Here is a 22732-nt window from a genome sequence, read left to right on the forward strand (position 1 = left end):
AAGCATTTGAGCTCAGGAGTTTGAGACCAGCCTGAACAAAGGGGAGATCCCATCTCTACTAAAAATAAAAAGAAATTAGCTGGACAACTAAACATATATAGAAAAAATTAGCCGGGCATGGTGGCACATGCCTGTAGTCCCAGCTACTCGGGAGGCTGAGGCAGGAGGATTGCTTGAGCCCAGGAGTTTGAGGTTGCTGTGAGCTAGGCTGACGCACGGCACTCACTCTAGCCTGGGCAACAGAGTGAGACTGTGGAAAGAAAGAAAGAAAGAGAGAGAGAGAGAGAAAGAGAGAAAGAAAGAAAGAAAGAAAGAAAGAAAGAAAGAAAGAAAGAAAGAAAGAAAGAAAGAAAGAAAGAAAGAAAGAAGAAAGAAAGAGAAAGAAAGAAAGAAAGAAAGAAAGAAAGAAAGAAAGAAAGAAAGAAAGAAAGAAAGAAAGAAAGAGAGAGAAAGAGAGAAAAAGAGAGAGAGAGAGAGAAAGAAAAGAAAAAAAAGAAAAGAAATCAGCCCTGGGAATTTGTTGAAACAAGCAGCTCCTAGCCTGGCACTTGGGATAGTTGTGCCTTGTGGGTTTTTAGGAGAATTGTTATTCACTCATTAACAATTCACCCTTTTAAGTGTGGAGAGGGAAACAAAGATGAGATAGCTCCTGCCCTTCAGGGCTCAAAACTAAATAATTAATTGGACTTACATTTGGTTTCACTGGGTTGTCTCTTGTCTATGTGCCTGAACTACCATTCTCTATCCAATGGCCACAAAACCCTCACAATTTTGAATTAACAATGTAAATCTTGGATTCAAACCATCTCAAGCTGCACTGGCCACCATTCTATCTGGACTCCTGTGGCTTCTCTGGCTGCAGGGCTGGGGAGGGTGACCAACCATCCCGGTTTGCCAAAGCCAGAGCAGTTCCCAGACGCTGGGCTCTCTGTGCTCCATCAGAACAGGTGGGAGCAGACCGGGAGGGACTGCTCGTAGCAGTGTTGGGACGGGGCAGCGGGAGGGGGATGGGCAGGTGGGAGAGGAATGATAATAGCTAACACTTATTTTGTTTAGGGATTTAATAATACTTAGAACAAATTTATGTGGTAAGTACTATAATAGGCCTATTTTACAGAAGTGTAAACTGAGACCCAGAGAGAGGGAACAACTTGTCATGAGTGTCCATTCTGTAAATGGCAGAGTCAGGACAGCCAGGGAACAAATCCTGTGCTCCCACCGTGTTACTCTGCACTGCCTTAGAAGGCTCATGTGTAAATATAGTGCAGAACGAGTCCTGAAACTATGTTTGAAATTAATTCTCAGAGATTGGAAGCAGCTGGAAGCAGAAGTCAGTGGCAGCTGTGTTTCCATGGAAACCCAATCATAGCCAACCAGGCCATGTTCAAACACAGCCACCACGGTGCGGAGCTGCCATCACTAAAATGAGGTGCATTTCTTAAGCAAGAGACCCTCAGCAGAAGTTTCCTGAGCTTCCCCGACGCACATTCTATCATTCATGACTTCAGTGGATCTCCACGGCAGCCTACAAAACGTGAGTCTTGCACAAAGGCCTGGGAGGAGTCCCATCGAGTCCCATGGGAGATTGCGGTTAAGTGCTTGGATTTAGGAGACAATGCCCTACTCCTCCAACTGCTGCCTCTGAAACTTTGGGCAAGTTACCTAACTTCTAAGCCCAGTTTCCTCATGGTTAAATGGTGGAAATAATGGCACTCACACTCAGTGGTTGTTGTGAAGATGAAAACCATGCATACAAAGCACAGTGCCAGGTCCAGAGTGGGCAATGAAGAAATGTACGCCAGAAGTTCATTGCCATGTGCCCACCCTGTGTCTTTAAATGAGAACAATGCACTTGAGAACTAACAGTAAGGAGCAGGTGACAGCTGGTCTATTCTCCACAGCTGCCTTTTCCTTCTAGATTTGCTGCCCCAGCTCTCTGCCTGTCCCAGTGTCTATCCCACTTCTGACTTTTTGGCTTGTTCCAGCCATTTCTGTGCCACTGGGTAGAGATGACCAAGCTTGGTTCCTCCTGTTCATGGCCCCACTGGGTATCTTCTACTCCCAGTTCCTAGAACTCCAACCCAGGCACCAGGAAACTGCCCGACGGATAACCAGATCATTATCCATCCATATAAATGTGTAACCCAGCTCCCCACATACCTCAGCAGCTCAAAGAAGGGACAAAATGGGAACAAATGAGGATGCACCATCCTTTTGATAAATTAGGTACATGAGAAAGCATCATGATTTAAACGGCATGATGTGGTATGCATCTTTGAAAGTTTCATCCAGATGTTCATGTTTAAGTGGCTGTATGGTGTGGTGCTTAAAGGCCCCAGGAGAGACATCAGGGACAGCTAAGGAGAGGTCTTGGTACAATGACATGGGTGATACCGAGACTGAAATGAAGCCTGGGGGGCATCCAGCACAAAGCCTTGGAGAGACGTGTTTCTTTGGCAAGAAGAACTCAGCATGTGTGAACACACCTGCCGGCCTCCTTCACCCACCAACGCCCCACTTGCATTTAGAGTCTTCACAGTCTCCTTCTTGACTGACCTTCAGTTATTCAAAGGCAGGTCTCAGGACTGGACAAGTCCAGTAAATGCTGGACAGAGGACGGTGACACTAAGAGCTAGCATTATGCACACTCACTCTCTGCCACGAGCAGTGCTCACCTGCAGCCCCCTGAGTTGGTGCCATCGTTAACTCTTTGTCATCATCCTTGATTCATAGGTGGAGAAAATGAGCTTTAGATCATCAGAGATCTGTTAATAGTAAGTGGCAGGGCCAGCTTTACAAATCTAGAGCCCACTATCCACCTGAGGTGTCTTCAGGCGACTGGGACACGTGGAGTCTGTGTCCCCTGCTGTGCCCTGCCCTCTGCTTATTATCGGCGGCCCAGTCCCCTCTGTCATCCTCAATTTATGGGCTTTGTGTGAAGTAGGAGAAGATTTATTTCTTTTTTTTTTTTTTTTTTTTGAGACAGAGTCTCACTCTGTTGCCCAGGCTAGAGTGCCATGGCGTCAGCCTGGCTCACAGCAACCTCAATCTCCTGGACTCAAGCGATCCTCCTGCCTCAGCCCCCCGAGTAGCTGGGACTACAGGCATACACCACCATGCTCAGCTGATTTTTTCTATATATATTAGTTGGCCAATTAATTTCTTTCTATTTATAGTAGAGACAGGGTCTCGCTCTTGCTCAGGCTGGTTTCGAACTCCTGACCTCGAGTGATCTGCCTGCCTCGGCCTCCCAGTGTGCTGGGATTACAGGCGTGAGCCACTGCACTGGCCCAAGAGAGGATTTCTTAAACAAAACTAAAGCACTAAACATAACGGATAATTTGACTAAATTAAAATTAATGTCTGTTTATCCAAAACCACGAAAGAAATTGAACAGATAAGACACAAACTGGGAGAAGATATTTGCCACACATATAGCTATAGATTATCAAAACAAGGACAATTAGAAATATGGGGAATTGGCCTGGCACGGTGGCTCATGCCTGCAATCCCCACACTTTAGGGGGCTGAGGCGGGAGGATCACTGAGGCCAGGAGTTCAAAACAGCCTGGGCAACATAGCAAGACCTCGCCTCTACAAAAAAGTAAAAAGAAAAATTAGCCGAGCGCAGAGGCAGGAGTTGTAGTCCCAGCTACTCAGGAGGCTTAGTCAAGAGGATCACCTGAGCTCAGGAGTTGGAGACTACAGTGAGCTATGATCAGGCCACTGCACTCCAGCCTGGGCAACAGAATGAGACCCTGTCTCTAAAGAAAAAAAAATAAGAAATATGGGGAATTGACATGAACAGGTGTTTCACAGACCTGGAAACATAAATGGCAAATAAATACATGAACAATTGCTAACCCCATGAGTAATCATGTACGTGAAAATTAAGATCACAATGAGTTACCATTTCACACCCACTAGATTAGCAAAAGTCTAATGGTGCCAAGTGTTGGCAAGGATGACTCCAGGATCCCAAGGATGACTCCAAGATCTCTGATACTGTCTTCTATAAGTTTAAAGTTTTGCCTTTTAAATTAAAGTCTTTAATCCAGCTTGAATTGATTTGTGGGGTGGGTGAGAGAGTTGTTAAATTGCATATTTTTTATATGAATAATCAATCATCCTAGCACTTTTTACCAAATTGTCCTCCCTTTCCCCAGAGATCAGAATTGTTCCCTCTGTCATAAATCAAGTTTCTCTGTGTGCATGAGTCTGTTTCTATGATTTCTACTCTGTTCCATTGGTGTTTTTAGAAGCCTTGATATCTTCTTTTCATTCTTCATTGGGAATGGTTTGGCTCTTCTTGGACCTTTGCTCTTCCATATGAATATTAGGATCATCTCCTCATCTTCCTTGAAAAGCCCTGTTGAAATTTTGATTGCAATGGTCCTGTTTCTGATTTCAAAAGAAACATTTCTAACTTTTCATTATTGAGAATGATATTTGTTATAGGTTTTTGGTAGATGACTTTTAAGGAAATTCTCTTCTGTTCTTATTATAGTTTGCTATGAGTTTATTACTATGGGGACATGTTGAATTTTATAAAAACATGTTTTTACAACTATTGAGATGATCTTATAGTTCTCCTTTAATATGTTACTTCAAGAAAGTATTTTCCAATGTTAAACAAACCTGGCATTCCTGGGATAAATCCAACTTGGTTATGATATATATTTATATTTATATATTGCTGGATTCAATTTACTAATGTTTCATTTAGAATTTTTACTTCTTAGTTTTTGAGTGATTTATGAGTGATGTTGGTCTGGTCTTGCTTTGGTATCTAGTTTGTGCCAACATCATAGAGTGAGTTGGGATGTGTTTTCTCTTTTTCCATTTTCCAGAAGAGCTATGAGTGGGATGGTATATTCCTGGAAAGTTTAGAGAGCTTGCTGCTAGGACATTCTGGCTTGATGTTTTCCTTTGGTTAAAAATTTCATCAATTTCATTAATAATTCTAGGACTTATGTTTTCTGTAGTTTAGTTGTCCAGCTAATTTCTTTCTATTTTTTGGTAAAGATGAGGTCTTGCTCTTGCTCAGGCTGGTCTCGAACTCCTGAGCTCAAACGATCCGCCCGTCTCAGCCTCCCAGAGTGTTAGGATTACAGGTGTGAGCCACCACGCCCGGCCTTTTTCTGTAGTTTAAAACTGACATATGTTGCTGAGGAATTGAACTTTTTATTATTATGTAGTGATCCTCTCCATCCTTAGTAGTGTTTTATGTTAGTCTATGTTATCTAATATTAATATAGCTATACTAGCTTTTTTGGATAGTATTTGTTAGGTATATCATTTTCCACATTTTTACTTTCAATCTTTTCAAATTCCTGTTTTTAGGAGTGCATCTTGAATCACTGTCTCGGGTCTTTTGAATCCAATTTGTCAGTTACTGACTTAAAACTGATAAGTTTAGTTCATTAACATTTACTTTGATTATTGCTATATCTGGATTTATTTTTACTATCCATTTTTGTTTCACTTTTCTATATACTTCTTTTGGGTTCATTGGTGTTTTCTGTTTGTTTCCTTATTGGCTTGTGCCATTCCCCTCTTCTTTTTTTTTTTTTTTTTACTTTAGAGGATTATGGGGGTACAAGTGTTAAGGATATGTATACTGCCCATGCCCCCCTCCCCCAGCGAGTCAGAGCCTCAAGCGTGACCATCCTCCAAATGTTGCACATCTCACTCATTGTGGTTGTATATACCCTTCCCCTCCTCCCCCCTCCCACCTGCCCCAAACCTGATAAATGTTATTCCTATATGTCCACTGAGGTGTTGATCCGATAATACCAATTTGATGGTGAGTACATGTGGTGCTTGTTTTTCCATTCTTGAGATACTTCACTTAGTAGAATGGGTTCCAGCTCTAACCAGGAATATACAAGAGGTGCTATATCTCCATTCTTTCTTAAAGCTGAATAGTACTCCATGGTATACATATAGCACATTTTATTAATCCACTCATGAATTGATGGGCACTTGGGTTGTTTCCACAGCTTTGCAATTGTGAATTGTGCTGCTATAAACATTTGAGTGCAGGTGTCTTTTTCATAAAGTGATTTTTGATCTTTTGGGTAGATGCCCAGTAGTGGAACTGCTGGATCAAATGGTAGATCTACTTGTATCGCGTTAAGGTATCTCCATATTGCTCTCCACAGAGGTTGAACTAGTTTGCAGTCCCACCAGCATTGTAGGAGTGTTCCTATCTCTCCTCAACCACAACATTTATTGTTTGGGGACTTGTTGATAAAGGCCATTCTCACTGGAGTTAAGTGATATCTCATTGTGGTTTTGATTTGTATTTCCTTGATGATTAGAGATGTTGAACATTTTTTCATGTTTGTTGGCCATTATTCTGTCTTCTTTTGAGAAGTTTCTGTTCATGTCCTTTGCCCATTTTTTGATAGGGTTGTTTGATTTTTTCTTGCTGATTTTCCTGAGTTCTAAATAGATTCTAGTTATCAGCCCTTTATCAGATGTTTAGATTGCAAAAATTTTCTCCCATTCTGTGGGTTGTCTGTTTGCTCTCCTGACAGTTTCTTTGGCTGTGCAGAAGCTTTTTAATTTGATCAGGTCCCATTTGTTTATTTTTGTTGTTGCTGTTGTGATTGCTTCTGTTTGCTTGAAATATTGTTCCCCACCTCTTTACCTTTAGTGTAACTGCATCCTTGCAGGTTAGATGTGTTTCCTGAAGGCAGTAGATACTTGGATTGTGTTTTTTTATACATTTGGCCAGCCTATCTCTCTTGAGTGGGGAGTTCAAGCCATTCACATTTATTGAGATAACTGATAGGTGGGGCATATTTCTGTTCATTATGTTGGGTTGAACTTTGTTGCTTTGTTTTGTCTCTTGAGCCATTGTAGTGTCTGGGCTTTCATCTTTAGCTTTGAGTAGATTTACATTCGTGAGTGTTTACTGTGCTGATCTGTGGGTAACACTGTTTTGAGTACTTCCTGAACGGCTGGTCTTGTCTTGCTGAATTCCCTCAGTCTTTGCTTATCTGAGAATGTCTTAATTTCTCCTTCAAATAGAAAACTTAGTTTTGCGGGGAATAAGATTCTAGGCTGGGCATTGTTCTGTTTCCGAAGAGTGAGAATGGGGCCCCAGTCTCTCCTTGCTTGTAAAGTTTCAGTAGAGAAGTCTGGCGTTATTCAGATTGGCTTTCCTTTGTATGTTACTTGCTTCTTTCGTCTTACAGCTCTTAGAAGGGCCTCTTTAGGTGATATTTTGGTCAGTCTGATGACTGCATGTTGTGACGTCTTCCTGTTTGCATTGAATCTCCCAGGGGTCCTCTGAGCTTCTTGAACTTGTATATTGAGATTTTTAGCGAGGCCTGGGAAATTTTCCTTTATTATATCTTCAAATAGCTTGTCCAACCCTTGAGTGTTGTCTTCTTCCCCTTCTGGTAACCCTTTGACCCTCACATTAGGTTTCTTCACATAATTCCACATCTCTTGTAGGCTTTGCTTTTTTCTCTTGTTTCTCTGCTCTATCTCTGTGACTGAGTTATTTAATTAGAAGGTGTTATCTTCAATCTCTGAGTTTCTTTCTTCTGTTTGATCTACCCTATTCTTGAGGCCTTCCACTGTGTTTTGTAGTTCCCTGAATTGATTCTTCATTTCCAGGAGTTCAGTTAAACTTTTCTTCATTGTATCAATATCTTTGGTGAATTTTTGTTCCAGGTCCTGGAGTCTTTGTGTTGGTTATCCAGTTGTTCTTGCACATCATTGAATTTTCTTATGATCCACATTTGAAATTCCTCTTCTGTCTTTTTGGTGGCCTGATTTTGGTTGGTGTCCATTTCTAAGGGGCTGGAGCTCCTCTTTAGGGGTGTGCTTTCCATTTGGTTATTATTTCTGGAGTTCTTTCGCTGATTTCTTCCCATCTGGATCAGTTGTTGCTTCTTGCATTTAGGTTTCTGTTTGGGTACTGACACGTCCTGTTTAGTCTCTGAGCTGGTAGGTGGTGTCTGTGGGTGAGATTCAACCACACCCTATATGATGAGTCAGTAGGTGCCGTGAAAAGGGTGTGCAGAATGTCCTCCCTGTCAGTAGGTGGTGCTTGCTCGGAGGAACAGGCTACACTGTTGTTTTTGGGTTTTGTATCCAGTTCTTGTTCCTCTGGAGAGGCACTCTAGTGCCTAAGGTGGTTGGTGGGGCCCTGGGACTTCCAGGTGCCTCCTTTTCACCCCCTCAGTGAGGGCTGGTCTGGGAGAGAGTCTGGGTGGAGCTGGGTTGGGTAAGCCTGCCCTCAGGCACCACCAATGCCGTTAGCAGGAGTCAAAGTTCTGTTCTCTGCTTCCAGGAAAAGCTGTCAGGTAGGGGCCTTGCTGCTGGTCTCCAGGCTACTTGGGTGATCTCTGCTTCCAGTTCTCCCACACAACCTCCTCCCGTGGAGTCTTCCATGGTCTCAGGTCTCCCCTCTTCTACTGATATGAAAGTTATATATATTATTTGTTTTAAATTAATGACTATCACTGACATTTTACCATACATGTTTAACAAAGGCTGAGTTTAGTATCTCTATTCCCTTCCTACTCAGATGAAAGGTATTAGAATACCTTAACTCCAGCCAACTCTTTCCTAATTTATTGTTGTCCGCATGATAATTCTGTCCTTGTTCTGAACTCAAGTTATGTATTATTTTATTTATTTATTTATTTATTTATTTATTTATTTATTTATTTATTTATTTATTTATTTTGAGACAGAGTCTCACTCTGTTGCCTGGGCTAGAGTGCCATGGCATCAGCCTAGTTCACAGCAACTTCAAACTCCTGGGCTTAAGCAATCTTCCTGCCTCAGCCTCCCGAATAGCTGGGACTACAGGCATGCGCCACCATGCCCGGCTAATTTTTTCTATATATTTTTAGTTGTCCAGCTAATTTCTTTCTAATTTTTATTACAGACAGGGTCTTGCTCTTGCTCAGGCTTGTCTTGAATTCTTGAGCTCAAAAGATCCACCCGTCTCAGCCTCCCAGAGTGGTAGGATTATAGGGGAGAGCCACCACGCCCAGCCTCTAAATTCTTCTTAAAATTTCAAGGACTGAGAACTGGAACACTCCATTAGAAAATTGCTTCCAGTCTCATACTGTCAGATTAAACAAAATTTGGCCACTGTTGTTTAGCTTTCTGTGAATTCACTTAACTGTGATATTTTGAAGTCTAGATTTCTTCATTTTTACCTATAAACAGATTATAAAATGCTTTGTCCAAAGCCAATGAGAGTCAAGATTCTGTATACAATTTCCTACAACAGTCTCCAGATTGATTTATACTAGTAACTGTGAAAAATTATTCCTTTGGTGTGTTTATTCACAGTAAATCCATATGCATTCTTTGTACTCATCTCTTTTGTTTCAGTTTAATAATCAGGTGCAGAACCTTGCTAGAATTCAATACCATACCTCTTGGTCTCTAGATGTGTGTGTCAATCTTTCTTTTGTATTTGAAATGGGACTCTCATTAATTAAAGTCTTCTAGCATAATTCCTTGAAGATCACTGAATATATTTTTGAGATCATACCTAAATATCCTTTTGGGACTCTGGGCAGTAATTTCTCTTGATCTGATAACTTGAAACAAGTTAAAATTTCAGGTGTTCTTTCCCTATCTTTTCTTCCTATCCAGAGCTCAGTTTGCCTCCTTGTGATGTTCTGATCTGACTAAATGGATGCCCTCTCTCCATGATGAAGATGAAGTGAAATAGGGCACTGGGAGTTTGGCTTTCCCTCTGCCATTTGTTAACATTCCATATGTTTAGCTCCTTTTTTTATTCATCTTCTTGTTCCTAATCTGTATTTAAATTAACCCTTTTCCGTCTTTCACATTTGAGTCCTAGCCATTCTGCATTTTAGTCTGCCTTGCCTCTTGCTAAACGTCCATGTTAATCACTTGGAAATTTTCCATGACCTTCTGTCTCAGTCTGTGTTGCAATAAAGCAATACCTGACACTGGGTAATTTATAAAGAAAAAAAGTTTATTTTGGCTCATGATTATGCTGGCTGGAAGGTTCGAGACTGAGCATCTGATGAGGGCCTGGCTGCTTCTACTCTCAGCAGAAGCAAAGGGGAGCCGTGTGTGGGGAGAGGGAGCAGGAGAGAGTGGTGAGGTGCCAGGCGCTTTTAAACAGCCAGCTGTCACAGAAACTAATAGCCTGAGAACTCAGGGCCCCTTCCCCAGAGAGGGCAATAATCTATTCATGAGGTATCTGTCACCATGACCCAAAAACCTTCCCTTAGGCCCCACCTCCAACATTAGGGATCAAATTTCCTCGTGAGATTTGGTGGAGACAAACGTCTCCTTCCAGGTTCTATTCAGGCGCTTGGAAAGCCTGAGCTTACCAGAGTGTGCACGCAGGCGGGCACACTGCTCTCCTTCCTCAGCATGTTCTCCCGTCCAGCGCTGTGCTCAAGTGGAGTTTTCAACAAATGAATCAATACAGTAAGAATTACTATTTATTTATTTATTTAGAGACAGAGTCTCACTTTGTTGCCCAGGCTAGAGTGAGTGCCGTGGCGTCAGCCTAGCTCACAGCAACCTCAGACTCCTGGGCTCAAGCAATCCTCCTGCCTCAGCCTCCCAAGTAGCTGGGACTACAGGCATGCGCCACTATGCCTGGCTAGTTTTTTTTTTTTTTTGGTATATATATTTTTAGTTGGTCAATTAATTTCTATTTTTGGTAGAGATGGCGTCTCCCTCAGGCTGGTTTCAAATTCCTGACCTTGAGCGATCCGCCCACCTCAGCCTCCCAGAGTGCTAGGATTACAGGAGTGAGCCACTGCGCCCGGCCTGAATTACAATTTTAGAACTTCCTGACCGTTGAGTCCTTCTTGCTTTGATCATGTCGTATATATGACATATGTTGACTTATGTTACTTGTTGTCTTGTGATAAATTCTTCTTGCTATAACTTTTGCTGTTCTTTTTTTAAGGTGTATATAATTTAGACTGTTCTTTTTTAAAAAATTCAAAAAAAAATTTTTTAAATGGGGGTCTCACTATATTGCCCAGGCCGGTCTTGAACTCCTCACCTCAAGCAATCCTCTCACTTAGCCTCCTGAGTAGCTGGGACTACAGGCCACCATGCCTGGCTAGACTGTTCTGCCTGAAGGAAGGAGTTAAATTGCATCTTCCACAGCTCGAGTCCTATGCATAGGTAACTGCTGAGTAAAAATTTAATTCACAAATAAATGAATAAACAATATTTTGAGACATTTGGAAGGATGTTTTTGGGTCTAAAAACGTTACCATTTCCTAGATTTCTGGGTCCAAGCTCTTTTAAGGTGAGACTTTGTCATATCTTTGGTATTTAATTCCATTACTTGTAAGGCAGCAGGTAGCTTAGTGGTTAGAGTATAGATTTTGTGTTCAGACAAAAATGACTTTGTTTAGATTCTGGCAGTGTCATTGACAAGCTATGTGACCTTGGGTAGGTTATTTCGCCTCTCTGAGCCTCAAAAATGTCATCACCTGCAAAATGGGGCTAATAATAGTACCCAGCTCAGAGCCGATGGGGCGGGTTCAGTGGGATGATGCATGTGGAGCATGGAGCTGTATTCATTGAGACACACAGGGAGAGCTCAGCACATGGTAGCTAATTACTAATTGCCTGTTCTGTGCTACTCATCCTGACTAAATGAATAAAGACATCATCATGTGCAATGTGCCGCAGGGGTGTGGATGACGGGACAATTAGTTTGCCTGGATTATCGGTAAGACTGCTGCAAGGTGGTGACACTGGAGTGGCAGACTAGACGGAGGGCTCAGTGGTTGGCCCAGAGTTACCACACAGTAAACACTTGGGGAGCGGATCCTGCAACTGATCCATTAGCGCGGGGGTGTTGCCCTGCTCACATGTGTGTACATATATGGTATCTCGTGTTTTTTTCCTACACACATTTCCATGTGCTGACATGGCCTTTGTGTAATTCCATCATAGTTTGTGTGTGATTCTGGTTAAATAGTTTCTCATTTTTTTTTTTTTTTGAGACAGAGTTTTGCTGTCGCCAGGGTTAGAGTGCAGTGGTCTCATCATAGCTCACTACAACCTCCAACTGTTGGATTCAAGCAATCCTCCTGCTTCAGCCTCCCAAGTAGCTGAAACTACAGGAGCACACCTGTACTCCACACCACCACACCCAGCTCATTTTTCTATTTTTTAGTAGAGACAGGGTCTTGCTCTTGCTCAAGCTGATCTTGAACTCCTGACCTCAAGCATTCCTGATCAAGAACTCCTGATGCTCCCGCCTAGGCTTCCCAGAGTGCTAGGATTACAGGTGTGAGCCACTGCACCTGGCCCCTCTAATATTTTCTTATTGTAAATAGACTCTTAAGTTTTTGAAGGTGAGAAGTGTGTCTTTATTCATCCAGAGAGTACCTGGCATATAGTAGGTTCTCAGTAACATTTGATGAATAAATGAATGAATGACTCCTTTGCTGGCCCCTCTACGTGCTGGCTATGGGATCTTGAGCAAATAAGTTAACTGTTCTGTGCCTCAGTGCTTCCATCTGTAAAGTGGGTTAGTACATCTCATAGGGTGGTTGGGAAGACTAAGTGATCTGATGGCCAGCCCCTGTAGGTAGTAAGTGCGTGTTAAACAGTGGCGACCGTATACACCATTCACTTCTGACTGATGTACTGCTGAATCTGGGAAACATCTACAGACTTGGTGGCAGGGCGAAGCCTGGAGCAGCCTGTTGCACATGCTGGCAGGGGAGAGGTTTCAAAACTCTTTGCTAATGCTGGGGTGAGGCCTATCAGATGTTACGAGTTTCTATTTGGGATGACTAAAGGTGCCATCTGGAAAGTAGGAAGCCCCTGGGACTGCTCCCTGGCCTCCCACCTAACCCTGATTTCTCAGGGACAGTGCTCAGGGTGATCGTTGACTCAGGGAGGGACCAGAGGTGAGTTCCCTCATTTCCTCTTGCCTCCCTGGCTTCACTATAAAATTGGGGCTAATAAGGTTTCTCTCCTGTCAGTCAACAGGTGAAGGACATTCATCCAGAATGTGACTCCCACCTGGGGCTCAACTAGGTATGTCTAAATATAAAACTCTGAGGGGAAAAACCCTCTGGATATAGAAATTGCAGACTCTTGGAGGCCCCTGGGGCCATGGGCTATGAGTTTAAAAAACCCAAACAAAACTGATGAACTACCCATTTTTAAGGTTTTGGAGAGGGAAAATTTAAAAACTAAAGGACAATTGTTTTCAAGTTTTCAAATACACCAGGTAAAATTTATTGATGGCTTCCAGGCTGGGGTCTTCCAGGAAGTCATTCATCAATTTCATTGTTTATTCATTTATTCAACCCCTCAACTCCTGTTCTGGTGAATGCTCCCTGAGCCCAAGGTTGCAGGGCCAATAAGTGGCCCATGGGGATTAAAAAGCGCTCAGTCTTATTTCTTGCTGTCTCTTTGGGCCTGCTCTGGAGATCTCGGTGGACAGCTGGTTTGGAAGCTTTAAAGTTTGGCCATGAGCAGAAATAAGGCCAGCGAAGCAGGACTGAGCAACCCACCCTTTGATGAGTAAATTGCCACTGAAACTAGTTCCCTAAAGTGAGTCAAACGCAGCCTTTGAAGTCTTGAGTGATGACATTGCCAATAAAGTAGAGGAAGATGCTTCCAAGCCAGAAAGATTGTCCTGAACCCCAGGTGAATTGCAGCTGCCCTGACAAGGCAGGCTTTACAGGTGAGAGTGGACACCAGTGGCCTCAGACAAACGACTTTGCCACATCTCTGCGGCTTCTTGTCCATGTCCCACTCTAAAACTCAGGACCTGGGCTGAGCATGGTGGCTCATGCCTATAATCCCAACACTTTGGGAGGCTGAGGCAGGAGGATTGCTTGAGGTTAGGAGTTTGAGACCAGCCTTGGCCATCTCTACAAAAGAAATTTTTTTGTAATTAAAAAAAAAAATAAAACTCAGGACCTGCCCACCTCAGCCAGGCTCCATCAGCCTGGAGGGCTTGGTGGGCTCAGGCCTGGAGGCTGAGTCTGTGGTAGGTTTAAATGGCCAAAAGAGTCCTGCTGGGCCTTGGACCCCAATGTCTGGAGTGGGAGATCGGTAAGCAAGCCAAGAACTCAGTGCAGCAGGAACATCTGAGTGTCATGAAGGCACCTAACAGGTGCTCAGTAAATATTTGTTATATGAATGAATATGTGTTTTGATAGAAGAAGCCCACAGTGCAGTGTGAGCCCAAAAAGGGCTTAGGGAAGGCTTCCTGGAGGAAGTGACAGCTACATTGAGACATGTAAAACAGGAAGGAGTAGCCAGGCCAAGCTGAGGTTTAACTGTCGTTAAAAGGAGGAAATGGCCATAGCGGCGATATATTAATAACTAGGGGGGCTGAAGGCCTTTCTGGATGCCCATAGCTTTGGAGTCGGAAGATCCTGGGTTGGAACTCCTAGTTCTGTACTTCACTGGGACCCTGGGATGAGCACCTGCACAAGCTCCTCACCTCCCTGCGGCTGTTTCTTCTGAGAAAGGAAGCCAAAGATAGTGTCTACCTCAAAGGACCAAATGAGACAGACACCTGATATAAAGAGGTGTCGCTTTGCTTGCTTGCGAGCCTGTGCCTGTCCCTTTCTTTCTCTCCGGGCCCTTTAGGGACAGAGATCCCGAGTCACTTTGGTAGATGCAATGGTCAGCAGCGCCAGGCACACAGCAGGTGCAAAGTAAATTTAACAATGCCCCGAAGAATTCTGGCCTCCTACTATGGGATTGTGGCTCCTTGTCTTGCAATGTGCTCCCCTCACGCCCCGCCCCACCGTGCGCTCTTTGGGGCGCGGGTGGGCGGGATGATTGGCTTGTGTTCTCTGGAACACAGTAGGCGCTTGTGCTTTGGCCTTGGCTCTCGGGTGCTTGGAGGCAGGTTGCTGGGGTCGGATCCTGCAGGATACTAACTTTACCCTCCGGGTTTAAGGCTGTGAGTCCGGGGTGCGGAGAAGCTGGGGATAAACGCCCGGGAGATCCCAAAACAGAACGCGGCGACCAGGGACAGCGGGGGGGCCGGGTGCGGGCGGGGCGGCTTTTCTGTCGGAGGACGCCAGCCGGTGCGCTGCGCCTTTAAGGGAGTGAGCGGAGCTCCGGGGCCGAGCGCGCGCCGCGGCCGGGCCGGGCCGGGGGCTGGGCTTCGAGGCGGGGTCGGGCTCCGGCGACTGGACCCAGGCGGCTGAGGCCGGTCAGGTGAGCGGGAGCGGGGCCGGGGCACCCCCTGGCTCCGTGACCTACCCCACTAGCTGCGCCGGGCAGCCTGCTCCCCACGCGGCGCGCCGGGGGACGACGGGTCGGGACACGGACTCTCGCCCCGCGCCGCGCCCCGCGCCGCGCCCCGCGTCGGCACCTGCGCTCCTTTCCCGCGCCCGGCTCGGTCTGAGGCTCCCGAACGCCGGCACCCGCTTCGCAGGTCCGGGCTGCCGGTCTCCTTAGGCCGGGGACGCGGCGGGGCGGGCGGGACCTGCGCCCTCCTGCGCCCGCCGCCGCCCTCCAGCGCCCGTGGCGGGCTCCTGCGCCCCCTGCTCCCGCCTCCTGAGAGGGGCTGAGCTCGCCCTCCCGAACGCGCCGCGCTCCCGGGCACCTCCCCCGCTCGCCCCGCGACTGCATCCCCGGGATCTCCCTCGCTGATACCGCCCCGCAACCTTGCGCTCCCCTCCCCAGTCCGCCCCAGCCCGCGCCGTGCGCCCCTCCCCTCCTCCCCAAAGCCTGGAGTCGGGGTGCAGTCCAGCCACCCCGACAGCCGGGGGCTGCCGGCAACCCTGCGGTCCCCCAAGCCACCTCCGCGGAATCGGGCTTCTGGGCTCCCTTAGAAATGCGGATTGTGTAAGGCGGGCAGCAGGGCGGAGCGCGTGCAAGATCTGCACCCTTGAACCTACAGGGCCACCGAGTTGACAGACGCTTGTGGCGAGGAGGGTGCCAGGGGGTCTGGAGGCTGTGCACGCAGGGAATAGTACTTTGAGCCGCTTCTGTGCCCTAGAAGCTGGGTGGTTACGAAGAGGAATTAGAGGAGGGCCCTACCCAAGCTGGGACTTGGAGGCCAGCATTTGTCTTACCCTCTCGCCTGCTCAGAAATCCCTGATGGCTGGCTCCACCTGGCTGGGAGCTTTAAATAGTTTATAATTAATAATAGCTGACATAGAATGAGCTAGTGCTGGGTGCCAGGCCTTGTTCAAAGCCCCTTAAAATAATTACCTGCCTACTTCCTGCCCCCAACAGCCCCATGAGGTAGGTACCACTCCTGTCCCCATTTCTCAGAGGAGAAATGTGAGGCGTCCAGAGGTGGTCCCTTCCCAGGACACTCATTGATTCTGACCTCAGAGTCCCCACTCTGAACCAATAGACTTTTTACCCAATTTTAACTGATACATTCTCAAAATATCATAGTATAGAAAGAGCAGAAATAAGAGAAACAAATAACCTGCATTCCTAGCACCAGTTTATTTTTTTTCTAAAATTAGGTTCACAGACCAGCAAGGGGCCTTCAGTGCCCTCCTCAAGGAGACTGAGGCCCAGAGAGGAGAAGGGACTTGCTCAAGGCCATACATCTGGAAAGGCCTAGGGTGCGAAACAAGTCCTGAGGTGGTTAGTCAGGTACTTCCTGGGCTCCCTCTGCTATCCTGGCTTAGGTCTCTGGAGACCCTGCCCCTCCCTGCTCTGCATCCTGACCACCGCCTGGCTCCCTGCTTCTAGCCCAGGCCAGTGAACACACTTCTTCCCCACGCTGCCTTTGCTTATGCTGTTTTCTCCTCCAGGAATGCCCTCCCTGGAATCTCTGGTGTCTAAATCTTACCTACCCTGTAGGTCCAGTAGGTCCAGCTCAGCTGCTCCCTCCAGGAACACTCTCCTGATTTCTCCCCTGCACCCACGTGAAAGCTTTTCCTTTTTCCCCTGGGATCCTAAGCTGGATCCACTACGTCCCACCTCCATGATGGCATTTGGAAAGTTCTACTGCTTTGTTCTCTTGGATGCAGCTGTGCTGGCAGGCAAGGTCCCTCTTTCCATTCTCTGTCCTGCTCAAGCCTAAGACAGAGACGGAGGTCCGTGGGGATATGGGGTGGCTTCTGCAGTAAGAATAGGCTCAGCTCAGGATCTCCTAACCCTGCAACACCACCTCCTTCACTGAGCTGCAGTCTGATCCCAGGGAGAATGGCTCAGCCTTGTACCTAACATTGTAACCACATATTTGTTTTTGTTCATAACTCAAAGGATTTCCACCAGAAAATCAGACAGACTTGGCTCTAGATCTCACCCCTACTACTTTCTATCTGTGTGGCCATGGGCAAGTTACCTAACCTCTCTGAGCCTCAGCTTCTGTTGATAGTACCTGTTTCAGAGATCAGTAGTAAATAATACTTAGGTAAATAGTGCTCGGGACCTAGCATATGTGGTAAGCACTCAAAAAGCACCAGCTATTAATTGACCACTACTTTGAATTACTGGAGAAATACTGAATCATTAATAAATGCCTCACATGGACTCTACTTAGAGGTGGGCAAGGTGATTCGGGCTAAGCAACTATTTTTTTTTTAGCTTTTTTTTTTTTTTTTTTTTTGAGACAGAGTCTCACTTTGTTGCCCAGGCTAGAGTGAGTGCCGTGGCATCAGCCTAGCTCACAGCAACCTCAAACTCCTGGGCTCAAGCAATCCTCCTGCCTCAGCCTCCCAAGTAGCTGAGACTACAGGCATGTGCCACCATGCCTGGCTAATTTTTTCTATATATGTATTAGTTGGCCAATTAATTTCTATTTATAGTAGAGACGGGGTCTCGCTCTTGCTTAGGCTGGTTTCGAACTCCTGACCTCGAGCAATCCGCCCGCCTCGGCCTCCCAGAGTGCTAGGATTATAGGCGTGAGCCACAGCGCCCGGCCTTTTTTTTAGCTTTTAAAATGTGTGAACTTTGAGCTGTGTGAGGATCTGCACACCTAGAGTAAATGTGGGAATGCAGTTTGTGCAATTGGAAGTGATCATGAAACTTGACTCTAGTTTCATGAGATGAAACTTAGAGATGACCTTGGTTTGCGGTGTGTTAGTTTAGGCCTACCCTGGGGGCAAGTGGTTAAATCAAAAGATCATATCTGGGTTTGGAGGAAGACAAGCAAGGGCGAGTGTTTTATCCTAGTAGGCTAGTAAGTAGCTGGGTGGAAATCAGCACTATGTCATATTATTTTTTTAGTTTTTAGAAATAGGATCTTATCTGGTTGGGTGCAGTGGCTTATGCCAGTAATCCTAGCACTCTGAAAGGCTAAGGTGGGCAGATCGTTTGAGCTCAGGAGTCCGAGACCAGCCTGGGCAAGAGCGAGACCCCGTCTCTACTAAAAATAGAAAGAAATTAGCTGGACAACTAAAAATATATAGAAAAAATTAGCTGGGCAAGGTGGTGCATGCCTGTAGTCCCAGCTACTCGGGAGGCTGAGGCAGGAGGATTGCTTGGGTCCAGGAGTTTGAGGTTGCTGTGAGCCAGGCTGACGCCATGGCACTCTAGCCCAGGCAACAGAGGGAGACTCCCCCCTACCCCAGCAAAAAAAAAAAAGAAAAGAAATAGGATCTTATTATGTTGGCCAGGCTGGCCTGGAACTCTTGGACTCAAGCAATCCTCCTGCCTCGGCCTTCTGAGAGTAGCTGGGAGTACAGGCGTACCACCGCACCCAGCACACTCTATCTTATTCTTTATCAAACTCCTGGTGATTTTGGTGACCAGCTCAATTATTACCATGATGAGTATTCAAAAAAAGGGATGTCCCCTTCAAAGCTAAGTGTTTGAAATAGGCCAGGAAGCTAGTTCTGCAAGTTGAAAAAATTTATTTTAAAATTTTTCCTAATTGAGTCTTAATTTGAATAAGTTAAGATTTACTTGATAATTTAAGGACTGTTTTGGTTTAGATATCTTAAGATAAATGTTTTTGTAAATTTCACATTTCTGTGGACTTTAGCAGACTTTTCTTTATTTTTATAACCCTGTAGGGACAGAAACACTTCTTGTGCTTCCCAGTACAGTGGCCACATGCACTCAGTACATTTCCAGTACTGAGCCACATGTGGCTATTTAAATTCAAATTAATTAAAATAATATAAAATTCAAAATTCGGCTTTTCACATTTTAAGGGCTCAGTAGGTACATTGGCCAGTGGCTACTGTATCGGACAGAGCAGATAGAGAACATTTCCCCTTTGCAGAAAGTTCTTTGGAACGGCACTGTTTAGATGAATAAGGCCATGGGAAAGCGCTTGGTGACGGGGTTGAGTGCCATTCTTTCTGGCAAGTCATCTGCAGGCCCAGAAATGGAGTGTGCCGAGGATGTTTCATTGTTACGAAGGAGAAGTTAATAAATCCCCTCAGCCTCATTTTGGCTGCCTGACTCACTGGCTGTTCACACTGCCAGAGTCGGAGGATGAGGGAGAGAGTAGGATCGAATGCAGTATTCAGGGCAGTGCTTCTCTGCCCTGGCTATGGGTTGCAACCACCTAGGGAACTCAAAACAAAACAGAAAACCCATGCCTAAGCTCTACCCCAGAACAACTGAATCTGAATCTCTAGGGGTGGGGCCCAGGAGGTTTTTCTTGTTTTAAGATCCCCAGGGAATTCTGGTGTACAGCCAGAGTTGAGAACAGCTGCCTTCCAGATTGTGACCTTCAACAAACAAACAAGGATACCTGAAGATTGGAAGACAGTTTTTCGAGATAGTTTTTGTGAGTAGCTAAAACCGCTCCTCCCTGATTTACCGCAGTAATAAGACAAGGGTTTTAGTTGAGTGGGCTTATTTATTCTAGAAGAATTCTCAGCCAGGGACAACTTTGTCCCCGAGGGGACATTTGTTCAGCATCTGGAGATATTTTTGGTTGTCACAACTTGCGGGCAGCATCCAGTGGTGGAGGCCAGGCACGCTGCTAAACACCGTGTGATGCGCAGGACAGCCCCACGACAGAGAGTTGCATGCCCAGCATCACCTGCACCACAGTTGACGGACTCTGACCTGGGCATGACTTTCACAGCATTAAAGTCCTTTCTGACCTTGGGTGTAGTTGCCTCCTCAAAGAAGATCAAGGTGTCTCCTAAATCAGACCCTCAGAAACCCTCTGGATCATATTCCAGGCTTTTCAATCCTAGAGGTCTTCCAGTCCTGCCTGTGGTTGGATGCACGTGGGGGTCTGTCACAGGCCTCCGGGGTGCGCTCCAGTGCTGCACCAAGGGAACTGCTGATTCAGGGGAGCAGGACAATACTTGGGAAGGTGTGAGCAGAGGTTCTTCTGTGGCTGCAGTTTGGGGGCTTCTTCATGCGAAGTAATTACCTAAAGTAACAGCAGCCTTTGATTTTAGGCATTTTTCCATAAGCTCTGGCTGTTTGGCTGTTTGCACTGAGCATTTGCCTTATGACATACCCAGAAAAGGATTCAAAGCTTACATGTGATGAAGTCTTGCTATGGGCTAGACTCTTAGGGTATAAAGATGGCAGTATAGATCCTGCCCACAGACTACTCAAGCATCTGAATAGACCTGAGCAGTGTTAGTACAGGTGACAGGGGCAGGACTGCCTAACTCTGCCTGGGAGTGAGGCAAGATCCTAGCTGTGCAGAGGAAGCACTTAGTATCTGCTCATCACTGCATGGAACAGTTTCCTTACATCACCTCACTTCATCCCCACAGTGATGTTCTATAAGGTTAAGTGACTTGCCACAGGTACATGTCTGATCAGTGGCCAGGCAGAAATTTGAACCCAAGTATTGAACTGCGAAACTGAACATTTTCGCAGGAGCATTTGCAGATGAGGTAATGCCTTAACAGCCAAGCCTTGTAGGATGAGCTGGAGCTCACTAGGCACAAGGGAGGCTGTTCTGCCCAGGAGAGGGAGCGTGTGGGCCCAAGGCCTGGAGGTATGGAAGAGCGTGACATATCTGTGGATTGCTGACCAATCTGAGAAAGAGTAGAGGGGGATGATGGGGGAGTGACAACAAAAGTCACTTGAGACATGGGCAGGCACCAAATCCCGTGTGGTCTTCCATCTCATGCTGAGGGCACTGATGGCTTGGGGAAGAGAAAGCTGTGTGACATTGGGCAGCTTGCTTAACCTCTCTGGATCCAGCTGCCTAGATGAACTAGAACCTCTAACACTATACTGCTCTGATGAGGAATGGCCATTTAGTGGGTGGCCATAAAGAGAAGAGTGAAGGAATGTGCCGTGCTGACACTGGTGGGCAGCCTTGTTGGTTCATTACTTCACCTAAGGCTGCATGGTGGCTGCAGGGACTGTTTCTTCTCAGTCTGAGCGGTCACTTCTATTTTGACTTTCCAGCTTGTCATTCGGTATTTACCAAGTGCCTGCCAAGGGCAAGGCGAGGTGGTGCCAGTGCTGCGACAGACGCAAAGGTGTGGTCCGACTTGTCTGAGGAGCTTGCAGGCTAGTACAGCAGTCTTCTCCTCCTAAGGCACAAATCCCAAATGCCCTGAGAGGGAAGTATTCAGACCAAATACTCCGGGGCACGAAGGATGGAGCAGAGGTTACTGGGGGGAAGGGGGGTTGAGGAAAAGTCAACTGAAGGAGATACTTCTAGCTCTGCCAGAAAGATTTTTAAAGGAGAAGATGGGATAGGTAGAAGGTGTCCTGCAGGTAGTGAAAGTGGGGAAAATGGACAGAAACAGAAAGCAGTGCAGGTATAGTCATGAGAGGGTCAGGTTATTAGCCTATCTAGTATCTGATTCCTCACAGTTTCTAGGTTGTGGATGGGAAGCAGAAGCTATCATAACAGGAAAATACTTGTTAATAGACTTGCCATGTACAAAATTAGATTCCACTCTATCATCCCTCTCTCTGTTTCCAATCTCAGTGGCCAGCCAGGCTCCAGGGACATCCATATTTTGTTCCATGGTCTCCCAAGTTGTCAGATGTTTTGCAAATACAAGATAAACAGTGAAAATAAAATTATAGCTCTTGCAAGAGAGGCAGGATTTCATGAAATCAAAGTGACCTGCTTGAATGACATGTCAAGGCAATAATAGGGCCTGGCAATGTGCGGCCTGTCAGCAGTGAAGAGAAGGGATGAACACTCCCTTGGGGGAGAGACTTGAAAATCTAAGACTTGAAAGGACCTTGAAGCCATACCATATTTTGCAAAAATGGCCTCTATGATGGCGCTGTGATGACCAAATGTTAATGAGAAGGACTCGCCGTGCTGTAAAACAGTCTACACGAGATGTATTCTTTGTTGTAAGAATTAGTACAGGGCTGTAGTTATAACCTAAATTCTGTTTAGTATTTACTATCGTTTTTAAAATAGACAGATTTGATTTTTGTTTTATTTGTTTGGATAAAGTTCCAAACAAAACTGTGTTTTACTCTTAAAATTTCGAATGGGGCTTCACCACAGGTTCCTATCCCTGGTGCTCATTTTCCTGGGTTACTGAGATTTCTGGGGAGTAGATTCTGGCTGGAAAGAATGTGGGCATCAGCTCACTAAGGGCCCTAAATACTGCAGTTTGTGCTAGGAGCCCCAAATCTTGTTCTGTTAAAACCTGCCGCTGTTTATTAACAAGGCTCCTTTTTTGTTTAACTTCAGCTTTGTTCCTGCAGTCACAAAGCACTGTAGACCAGCTTTACCTCCTTTAGCAATGACAGATTCCTCTTTGATCTCCTTGCTTTTCCTTTATTGAGGAGTGCAGGATCGGGCAACAGGAGAACGTATTTGGGTGCTGAGGTCCAGTTTTGCCCTGTTGCCATAGCACACCTTTCCTGCCTTTCA

The 22732-nt window shown here is 45.7% G+C and overlaps 1 protein-coding gene across 7 annotated transcripts in view; it reads left to right on the forward strand.

The window, feature by feature from the left end:
- Positions 1-1319: 1319 nt before the first annotated feature.
- ABHD6 (abhydrolase domain containing 6, acylglycerol lipase) overlaps positions 1320-22732 on the forward strand; it is a 62533-nt gene continuing 41120 nt past the window's right edge. For 2 of the 7 annotated variants that reach the window (XM_012789335.3, XM_012789344.3), the window contains exon 1: positions 15066-15192. The gene's annotated coding sequence lies outside the window, so the exon portion shown is untranslated. Of the gene's footprint in view, positions 1535-13023; positions 13042-14836; positions 14933-15064; positions 15193-19126; positions 19688-22732 lie in introns of those variants that run through there. The other 5 variants (XM_012789334.3, XM_076009048.1, XM_012789339.3 and 2 more) reach the window with 5 other exon arrangements.

This window comes from Microcebus murinus, chromosome 1 (genome assembly GCF_040939455.1).
Source record: "Microcebus murinus isolate Inina chromosome 1, M.murinus_Inina_mat1.0, whole genome shotgun sequence".
Classification (NCBI taxonomy): Eukaryota; Metazoa; Chordata; class Mammalia; order Primates; family Cheirogaleidae; genus Microcebus; species Microcebus murinus.